The sequence below is a fragment of the Desmodus rotundus genome, chromosome 5, assembly GCF_022682495.2.
Source record: "Desmodus rotundus isolate HL8 chromosome 5, HLdesRot8A.1, whole genome shotgun sequence".
Lineage (NCBI taxonomy): Eukaryota > Metazoa > Chordata > Mammalia > Chiroptera > Phyllostomidae > Desmodus > Desmodus rotundus.
In genome coordinates this window covers 1,931,706-1,942,178 of record NC_071391.1, presented here as the reverse complement: position 1 = coordinate 1,942,178, position 10,473 = coordinate 1,931,706, and the positions used below count along the sequence as shown (strand labels likewise).

General features: G+C 64.8%; 1 protein-coding gene across 1 annotated transcript in view; it reads left to right on the top strand.

The window, feature by feature from the left end:
* The first annotated feature begins 815 nt into the window (after positions 1-815).
* Positions 816-10,473, top strand: part of OSBPL5 (oxysterol binding protein like 5) — a 33,506-nt gene continuing 23,848 nt past the window's right edge. The window contains exon 1 of the mRNA XM_045183286.2: positions 816-1,166. The gene's annotated coding sequence lies outside the window, so the exon portion shown is untranslated. The remainder of the gene's footprint in view (positions 1,167-10,473) is intronic.

The window sequence follows — 10,473 nt, the reverse complement described above, 5'->3', positions numbered from 1 at the left end:
CCCAGGGAGCAGGACACTGGGACCAGATGTCCGCCTCAGCTCTGCGTCCCGGGCCGCTGGACCTCTGGGAGCAGAGACGGGGCCCGGAGACGGCCCGGCCTCTCACCTCTCACAATCGGGAGGCTGGGAAGAGAACTGTTTTTATTTTTATCTTTGTAGATGTGAGAAAAAGAGAGAGAAGCACTGATTTGGTGCTCTGCCTATTTCAGCCTTCATCGGTTGCTTCTTGTCTGTGCCGGGGACACAACTGGGTGTCAAACCTGCCCCCTTAGTGCATCAGGGTGGCACCCGCCAGCGCTGGGAAGAGAACGTAGAAGAGGTCGATGGTGGTTAAAGCCGCCCTGTGTCACCCAGCATGGTCCCGGGGCGCCCAGGGTCGGGACACTTGGGTGACGCGCACATTTCCGGCACAGCCTGGAGGCTGAGGGGGCGGCCTCAGTGGCGGGCTCCAAGGGCTTGGCGAGCAGCCCCTCTCCAGCAGCGGGTGGAGCGGGACAGACAGCCAGCCTCTCAGAGTGTGACCACAGCCACAGGGCTGCCTGGGGCCCGGGGCAGTGTTGCCTGGAGACCCCTCCCCAGGGGACGGGCTGGCATCTGCTGAGTTGTGGGCTGTTCTCTGAAAAGTGGCCGGTTTTCTCTGTCGATTTGTGCTGGGACGTGTGCTCAGCTGCACCCTGCTCCCCCCTCCCCCACGCCCCCACTCCTTGGGACAGGGCAGGGGACTGGCCTGGAGGTGCTCACACCAGGCAGGGTCATGGCTCCGCCCTCAGCCTCTGGTTCCTCCCTGGGCTGCGGGGCTCTCTGAGTCCTGAGGAGGGAACCTGGGGAGACAGCAGCTAGATTGCATCATACGTGTTTACCTGGAAACCAAAAACATTCTTTAAAAAGAGTGTCTGGAGGAAGGGGGGCTGACAAACTCCGTCGTCTCTCCCCGGGGCCTTGGGACTCGGGCTCCTGAGAGCAACTCAGCACTGCCTGTCCGGTGGGAGCTGTTCTGGGAGCCCCCTCTGCAGCCCTGAGGCCTCTCCCTGACAGACCCAGCGCAGTCGGGGCCAGCACCTGGCACTCAGGCACCCTCGGCCGTGCCCGGGGACCGGCTGGCCCCGTGCCCAAGCTGCCAGGCGCCTGGCCAGGGCAGTGACCGCCGGTGGACACATCAGCAAGAGGTGGGTGGTTTTGATGATCAAAGAGGAAGAAAGAGGGGGCAGCAGCCGCCCCCGCCTCACGGGGAACATTGTTGGGTGCTGAGTGGGGGTCGTGGGGCCCAGCAACCTGAGGGTGGGCAGCCCTGGGCAACACCCCCTTGTTGATGGGGCTGCCTCCTGGGAGGTCAGAGGGGGAGAAACTTGGGCCTGGGTGAGGCCACCACGCATACCCCCAAAATGGGGGAAAATGCCTCCTGCTGTTTGACCACGAACAGTCCCCAAGGCCTGCAGGGGCGTTTAGCTTGGGGACTGGCCATGCGGCGGGTGGAGAGGTGAGCGGGAGGCAGCCATGGTGATGGTGGGGTGGAGGGTAACAAGTGGCCACAGTCAGGGTGTGTATTGGCCGAAGCCCCACCCGCACCCCACTGTGTCCCCTCCGGGGGCGCCCAGCAGGGTAGGACGCAGGAAGGGGTGGTGTCCAAGAGGGCAGCCGCCAGCCCATGCCTGTGGGAGCTGAGGGCGGCACTGGGGCCAGGGCCTCCGGCAGGCACTGTCCGTCTGCGGGGGCTGCTGTGGGGTAAGTACGCCCGGGGCGGCGGGAACAGCCTGTCCTAGGCCGCGGGACGCAGAGCTGGAGGGCTCCACGTGTGGCTCTGCAGTGGCGGACCGTGGCCCGGCTGGGACCCCAGTGGGTGGGGGTCCAGAGTTTGGGAGGCTGCAACCCCCCAGGGTCAGGCCATGGGGATACCTGGCTCCCCTCAGCGCCCTTCCCTGTGAACCCAGGGTCCGAGTCACTCGCACCTGCAGCCTTCCCCGTCTCTCTCTGTCCTCTGCCCCCTCACTGCCAGAGCCCCAGGTCAAGCTGGCGGCCATGTCGCCTGTCCTCAGAGGCACCTCGCCTGTCCTCAGCCTTTCAAACTCCGAGCCTTCTTTGGGGGGACGGGACTCGTGGGTGAGATCGGCGGCTGCTTTAAGGCTTTTGTGAAATCCTCCCTTTGGGCCTTCAGGAGAAGTGTTAAGTGGCTCCTTTTTCTCTCTGTGACACGGAAAATGTCACACACACATACACAAAAGCAAAGAGGACAACGGGACCAAGGCCCCTCGACACCCCGACACCCCACTGTCATCAAAGCCAGACCGACAGGGCTGAGTCTTTTCTCCTTGGACTCTGGTTTAAAATAGACCCCTGTGCTCACCTCCCCCCTCATTTGTCCTCCTTTGTCACCGGCCTTTGTAACTGCTGGCCCGGAGGCATCCGGAGGAGAGGGACAGGGTTCCCCTCCAGGGGTGTGTGGGGTCCCAGGCATGGGCCACGTGACCACCCACACCATGGCCGGTGTGCAGAAGGCAGTGGGGAAGGTTCTGGAAGTTCGCACCCTGACACCCCTTGTGACATTGCGGAGCTCCGGGCGGGATAGAACCCGCCCTCCCAGGGACTGTCCCCTCCCTGCTTGGTGCCCCCATCTGTTCTCAGCCACTCAGGCCGGCACACGGGCAGAGAGAGGGTGAGAGAGGGTGAGTCTGTGGTCAGGCCCCCGGGGTCCTCATTAGCACCTTCTGTTTGCTGACTAGTGACTGGGCACTGGGGGCCTCTCCCAGCACCCCGTCCCCTCAGACCACCTGTCCCTTGTCCCTCGGTTGCTGGGCCCCCAGGGGAGAGCTCCTTTTGTGCCCCACGGGGTACAGCGCCCCTCCCTCCTCACTGATTTCAGCCTGGGGATGGCTCTGGGGGTTGTCTTCCAGCAGTAACGGGAGTGCACGGTGGTCTCAGAGACTCGGACGGGGCCGGGGTGGCCCCTGGCCGCACGCTCTGGCTCTCACTCAGAGACCCGGCCTTTCCACCCAGGCCCTCAGCCGGCACTCGGCCCCTCGGAGCGCCCGAGCCCTTGGCATGGCCACCGCCGCACTGCACCCGCACCCACCTGCCGACGGGGACTTCTGTCCCGTGAATGCCGCTGCCGCCCAACTCATCCCTCGTGGGTCTGTCCACACGCCTTTGGGCTCACAGGGTTTTGTTCCCTGGTAGGAAACTTCCAGAAATCAGGCCATCGGCTGAAAGGATGCACACGCTGGACGTTTTGGTTGACGTTCACAAACCACCCTCCTCCCCTCATCCCTCCACAGGCCCCGCCCACGCCCACCACAGGGCTGATCGCCCCCAGGATGCCCGCCAGGCTGACCCCAGGGCACAGGGCGAAGCCAGAAAGCAGGGTGCCTCCCCTGACCAGTGGGCCTCCGGCTCTGGCCGCAGGGCCTGGGCAGCGCAGGGTCAGGTCAGGTTGACCTGCCGATGGGAGCCGTGTCCGCCCCACACCAGGCCCTTTGGGGACACAGAGTGTAAGTTACATCCAACCCGAGGGCCCCTACCCCTGGGGCCTCTGCCAGGCTCACCAGGGCCCCTCAAGGCCCTGTGCAGCCCCCACCCCTAGGCTGGCAGCCCAAGGCTCAGTACCATGGCGGACTCCCATGCACAGCGGTGCCCTTGGGCCTGGGTGAATCATGTGGCTGGTCACCTGTGCCCGTCGGCAGTGGCTTGAAAGCCACCTTCCCTGTGATCCTCGGTTCCTCCTTCTGCTTTGGAGCTGGGCAAGTCTGTCTCCCTGGGTTTGCCTTCACTGGCTCTGCCCCAGTCAGAGGGGACAGCCTGGAGGGGGTGGCATGTGGCTTTGAGACACAGGCCTCTCCCACACACCAGTGACCCCGGGGTCTGACCCCACGGGGGACCCAGGAGCCACTGGGAAGTCCCCTTGGGCCCCACTCAGCCGGGGATGGGATGGCCTGTCCCTTGAAACAGAGGGGAGATTTTAAGACTGATAAGGGTGGCCCTAGCCGGTTGCAAGGAGTGTCATCCTGTAAACTGAATGGTCACAGGTTTGATTCCCAGTCAGGGCACATGCCTGGGTTGTGTTTGGTCCCCAGTTGGGGCACGTGCAAGAGGCCAATCGGTGCTTCTCTTTCCCATCGGTGTTTCTCTCCCTCTCCCCCGCTCCCGGCCCCTCTCTCTAAAATCAGTGACATTCCCTCGGGTAAGGATTTAAAAAGGAGAGCTGGGCCAGGGCGCCTAGGGATGTGCCTACAGGCCAGCTAGGTTTCCCGGGGAGTCCCCAAAGGCGGGCATAGACAAAGGGGTGTCGGGCTGTCAGGGCCAGTTGTGACCCAGGGCCAGCCTCCCAGCCGTCCCTAGGCCTCCCATTACTGTGCGCTATCACCTGCTGCTCACAAGGCACCCGCTGGTGCTTCCCACCTGGAACCTGTCACTTCCTGGTGTGACCAGCGTGTCACGGAACTTGGAGAATGAGCCCGCTCTCTCCCCTGTCCCCTGACAGCTCAGGGGAACCCTTCTGCACAGCTCTGTGACACCACCAGGCACCTCACAGGTGGCAAGCGGCTGCCTCCGTCTCTGTAAATGGGGTCAGGTGTCAGAGGTCGTGGGTCAAGGCCACGGCGCTGGCTGCTGTGGTTATGATCAGTGAAAACGTTGAAAGTGGTGGAAACGTGACTTTCTTGTTAAGAAACAGCACCTGTCACCTAAAGTCACCGCTGCTGGCACTTCTGCGTGTGGCCTTCTAGACGTTTGCTGTTTGCAGTTTCGGTCCTTGAGTCCTTCTGCCGAGCGGTGTCCCCTGTGTGGACACGCAGCCAGCCACAGCCGAGGGACATGGGCTGCTGCATGCAAGTGTCTGTGCTTCCCTTCGGTGTGTTTCTGTTCCCCGTTTCTGTGTTGGTCTCTGGGGGCCTCCACGCGGCCCCCAAGTCTCCTGGGGCAGGATGATGTCACACTGATGCTTTCTCGGCAGGAAGCTGGGCACCTTCGTGTGGGGTTTTGCTCGGGGCCAGGACAGGCGGCTCGAGGTCCGCTGAGCACAGAGGGCCCTTGGCTGCGCCTGGGGGCCTGCGGGCTTGGTGACCCCACCCAGGTGTCAGGCACCTTCCCGGACTCTCCCCCCATGGCAGGACGGGGAGGGCGTGCTGGGCACAGCGCCAGGCTCGTCCTGCCCGACCGGCAGGGCCGCTTTCTCTGCCAGACTTCTGCAGGACCCGTCTCCCCGTAATGCCCTTGGGGGGCCAGGCGGGGGCTGTGGCTGTGGCTGTGGGCCGCCCGCAGCCTGACACGGGTCGCCACCTGCTGTCCCAGCGGGTCCGGAAGGCAGGCTCCTGCCCACGGGCCAGCACGGCCCAGTCCCAGGGGACTAAGGCCTCGGCTGGTGGTGCAGGCGGCCCTCCGCTGACGGGGGACAACCTGTGGGCCCGGCTGCAGGGTCGGCCACAGCGGGTTCTGACAGCCTGGGACCTGGGGGGGCGGGTGGAGGGCCCATCCACCCGGAGGGGTCCTGGGCTCTCAGGGGCCGGCAGGGGGAGCCGGGGCTGAGGCAAGGAGGCCGTGGGCTTCCCAGTGTGGGGACCACAGCCCAGTATACATCCCCATCCGGCCTCTCAGGACAGCCTCCGCAGACATGGGCCACCCCCTCACTGAGGGGCAGTGCAGGGGGCCAGGACCTGCCCTGGCGCGCTGGGGGTCAGGGTGCTAGGCGTGAACTGGACTGCGGGGCCCCGGGGAGCCAGTTCTCTCTCCGCCTCAGCTCCCGGATCTGTGAAGTGAAGACAGGAAACAGTATTTGAATGCCGGGGGTCTCTTCTGCTTCCCACATTTAGGGTTCTCCCAGCCCCTGGACTGGGGCGGGGCGGGGGGCAGACAGGAGGGGGAGGAGGGGGCATCGCCTTCCTGCCACCCGCCTGTGGGCTCATTCTGTGTCTGGCCAGGGAGGGTGCACACAGGGCGGGGGGCTGCTGCTGTGTGAGAGCTGGGACCCCTGGAGTGCGGGGCGCTTTTCAGTTTATACAAGAGCCACCCTCGACATCAGGGACGCCAGCAACCCTTCCTGCCCCTCTGTGCAACTCAGGTTGCGATGAAAGCCCCAAAACCTGCTTCCTGAAGAGCTTGGGGAGCCCCATCCCTGGTGCCACATAAGGCGCTCCACCCCCTGGAAGCCCTGCTGTGAGGGGTGAGGGGGACGCAGGGACAAGGGGGGCACCCTGTACTGGGGAAGGTGGGCGTCCGGGGTCCAGTCCTCCCTGATGCAGCCCCCAAATTGTTGGCCTGTGGGGCCACCTCCCTGGGGGGGGGGCACATGAGCAGGTGCCCCAGTGGGAGAGCTGGGCGAGGAGGCACCTGGGTGACATTTGCACCCCAGGAGGGTCGCCTGGGCATGTCAAGGGCTCCAGAACAGAAGCCAGCCCACGGCAGGGGGCTGAACATCTTTTCTAGAAGAGAGCATGGGGTCCCTCTGGGGCTGAATCCCCCATCCTGTTTCAGAGGTGACGTGAGGCTCCATGCTGGTCTGGAATGGGCAGGGTCCCCAGTCTCCTGGCTGGGCTCCCAACACCCCTCTCCCCATTTCCCCGTACTCCTGCTGGCCGATATTCGCATCCAAACAGCCAACTCTCCTTCCGCTGGGGACGGCAGCTGGGCCTGCGTGGGACGTGGTGGGTCAGCCCTGCAGTGGGGCCACACCCCGCCCGGCCGCCTGGCTGGTGCTGCCTAGCCCGGGGACGGGAGTGGCTGGCTGCAGAGGAAGTGGCCAGTGGGCGGTGCCCGGACTGGCTGACCGTGGCACTGAGCTTGCCGTTGGCCCAGTGTGGGTCAGGAGGCCAGGCAGGCGGGTGCCGGGGGCCACGTGACCTGGCTCAGTCAGCCAGAGAACCTCGAGCTGTGGCCCTCACTCTCCCCTGCGCCGGGTAAGCCCCTTCCTGCTCCTCTCCCCAGGGTTCAGCCACTCAGCTGCCATGCCTGGGAAATGGCCCTCTGGGGAGGCCCGACCCCTCCCCTGCCACAGCCCGGAGCCTGGCCCAATGCCCTTCTTTCTGTCCCTGCCATCGGCCATCTCCTCGGGGCACAGGGCCCTGGGGGCTTGGAGCTGCGCCTCCTCCGGGGGACCTGGCCATGGCTTGAGTCACGAGACCTCAGGCTGGTCTCTTCCCGCCTTGGGGCCTTGCTTTCTGCCTCTGTGAAATGGGGGACGAGGTCCACTCCCCCTCACATGCGGGTGTCACAGGATCGTGTCAGATGGGGAAGAACACCCTGAAGGGCCTGGGGCACCAAGGGTCCATCAGCACCGGGGACTGGACAGGCCCCAGCCAGGTCCCAAGACCCAGGCTGGTCTGCTCCTGGGGGCAGGTGTGGCCTCCTCGGGTGGCCCTGGAGACCTGGGCGGTGCTCTCTGCCCTTGTGGTCACTGGCCTTAGGGCCCAAGCAAGTGTCTGGAACACAAAAGAGACCCCACGTCCAAGTGCTCTGTGCGGTATCGACGTGGTAGCTGCTGTCCTGCCCTGGGACCCGCCCACCTCTCCAGGGAGTGCAGACGGGGCCAAGCAGGGGGGCTTATGCTGCCTCACCCCGGAGCTCCTCTGTGACTTCGCAGCCGTTCCCCCGAGTCCTCATCGAATCCGCCTGACCAGGCAGCTGGGTGCGTGCGGGCGCCTGGGTAGTGGTGGCAGGACCGGGTGTCGTGCTGGGGGCCCAAGCCACATCGCCGCTGCCCGGGGACCCGAGTTCACCTTCCCTGCCATGCAGGGGCCCCATCTGTCACCCTGGGCCCCTGTGGGCTCGCACTTTGTTCCCTGTCTCTGCCTCAGCAGGGGCCCTCCCCAGACTCTGCCCGCCCTCAGAGCAAACCCCTGCTTACAAAGAGGGACAGAGACAAGCGTGGCCAGCTGAGGCCACACAGCCACCCGAGTCAGGGCTGGCTGCTTTCCCCAGCACTGTGTGGTCCCCCCCAGACCTTTGAGGGACTGCAATGGTGACGGGAGGGAAGTGGTCGGAATCATCCCCCCACCCCACCCTGCAGGTGGGATGTGACTCCTCCTGAACCTTAGCCCCTCCCTCGGAGACCGAGGCCTGCTGACTTCATTCCCAGATGCCTCGTCTGCCTGTGCAGCCCGGACCTGAGACAGGGTGACCTTTCTTTACAAGGATCCCATTATTCTGGCCCGAAGGTGGGTGTTTGGGTGGCAGGAGGGGCCACCCGGCAGACAGCTCCCCGTGGGGGAAGGGCAGCAGTGTGGCCCCTGGAATGGGGCTGGCCTAGGCTTCCTGTCTTCTCTCCAGGCCTTGCTCTTGGCCAGTTGGCCTTGGCATTGGATCAGAGAGCTTGTCACCTGCCAAGTCTCAAACAAGCACTCGAACTCAGGGACGGGGCATTGGGGGGGCGGGCGCCGGCTTGGCAGGGGCCCCGGCCTGACCTGCACCCCTGCTCCGAGCCAGCACCACCTGGACCCACCGCCCACTGAGGTTGGGGTGCTCAGCCCACAGCGGGAGAGGGGAAAGCTGGGGTCAGAGCCAACTCTCTCCCGTGCTCTGCCCTTGTCGCCCCTCGACATCCGGATGGCCCAGGAACCTCAGTCTGGGTGGCTGCTAGCTCAGCAAGGGGCCTATTACTGGGTCCCGCCTGCCCTGCCCTCAAGGACCGGCTCCTGCGGGGCTGTGGGTGGCAGCCTGCCCCAGGGCAGCAGTCACCCGCCCTCCCACCCCACAGCTTCCCCAGGGCTACAAACCCTCAGATCCCCCTGCCTTCTGCCAGGGCCTAGCGGCCAGGCCTCCTTCCTCGGCAGCACCGGGAACCTGGTGTGGGGGTGGCGGGTGGCCACGCAGGAACCTCACCAGGGTGGTGTGGGAAATCAGCCCCCACCCCAGCCCTGGCCACCTCTCTGAGGACCCTCCCTGACCCACAGACAATGAGGAAGGAAGCCCAGGGCCTCTGCTCTGACGCCCGGGGCCACTCACACCTGCTGCACACCCCGCTCACTGTGATGGGGAGACGCAGGGGACAGACAGACAGACAGACACGGCTCCCTTCCCCAGAGCCTGCCTCCTATGGGGGAAGAGCTGACAGAGAATCATGAAAGCCGTGGGGGACTCACACCGTGTGAGAGACAAGGGGCCACCCCCTGGGAGGTGACATTTAAGCTCAGCGTGGAATCGTGGAATCGAGAAGGGCCCAGCCGCTGGAGATGTGAGCAAGAGCGTGGGGGCAGAGAGTTCCTGAGCAGAGGCCCCTGGGGAGGAGTGAGCCTGTCGGAGAGGGTGAGAGAGTGAGGCAGGTACGAGGTGGGAGGAGGGCGCTGGGTGGTGGAGAGCCCACAAAACCACAGGACACTGAGGCCAGCCTGTGCTCTGGAGCAGTGAGGAGCCACCGGGGCGACGTGGCCTGGGTTTACCTCGGCAGTGACCAGAAAGTTTCCCTCTTGACCCCCCGAGATAACCCGCCCGGCGGGCATGGGCGGCCCTCAACAGCAGCCAGGGGTGGGCGCTGGGGACCAGGGACGTGTGTCTCAGGAGAGCTGGGTGGACCCTGAAGCCGCCAAGTAAGAGGTGCCACACCCCCCTTCTGAGCCGATGGCTGGCAGGGGCCCTGGTCTTGGGGTGACAGGGCACAGAGGGGACATTCACCATACACACGGGGCTGCGTTTGAATCGGTGGGGGTCCCACACCGTCAGTTCAGTCATTCCAATGTCACTTCTGATGCGTCTGCTGGGTGAGTAGGAAGGAAGAGGGGAGCGAAGAGGCAAAGCAGGCTGCTGGGGGTGGGGGGGACTGGCGAGAAAGAGTCCTGGGGTGCCGGTGATTGATTGGTAGACGGGATGGAACACAGGCAGATGGGAGGGGGGCGGCTGTTGGATGAACGGGTGGATGGATGGATAGGTGGTGGATGGTGGATAGTGGACGAATGCATGGATGGGTGGGTGGGTGGTGGGCAGGTGAAGGGGTGGGCAGATAGAGGGTGGGTGGCCTGGAGGGTGGGTAGATGGATAGTCAGGTGGGGGAGGGATGGTGGACAGATGATAGATGGGTGGGTGGATGGTTTTATAATCAGTCCAGCTCAGCTCAACCACAGGCATTGCCAATTAGCTGTATGACCTTGGGCCAAAACCGTAGTTCCCCAACCTGTAAAATGGCAAAGGTAACAGCTCGGCCAGGTGGCAGGATGGTGATTGGAGAGAGAGGGGTAGCAGGGCTGGCCCAGCCCAGCTGCCGCCTTGGGCCCTGCCCCCTGACCCAGCCCCCGGCGGTGGGCACACAGAGGAGGTTTGGGGGCTGCTGAAGGGAGCCCCAGGCCACAGATGCCCAGTGCCTCCCTGCCACTCCTGAAGCCCCTCCCCGTCCGCCCACCCACCCTGACACAGCAGGTAGGGCCCTGTGGGTGCATGCCCCACCCAGGAAGGTCCAGGGCCCTGGGAGAAACTGCGGCCATTGTCCTGGGCTGGGCAGGAGGCTGCTGGCCCACCAGAGGGTGGCAGGCGGCAGCCCTGGGCCTGAGGAGAGCGTGTCCG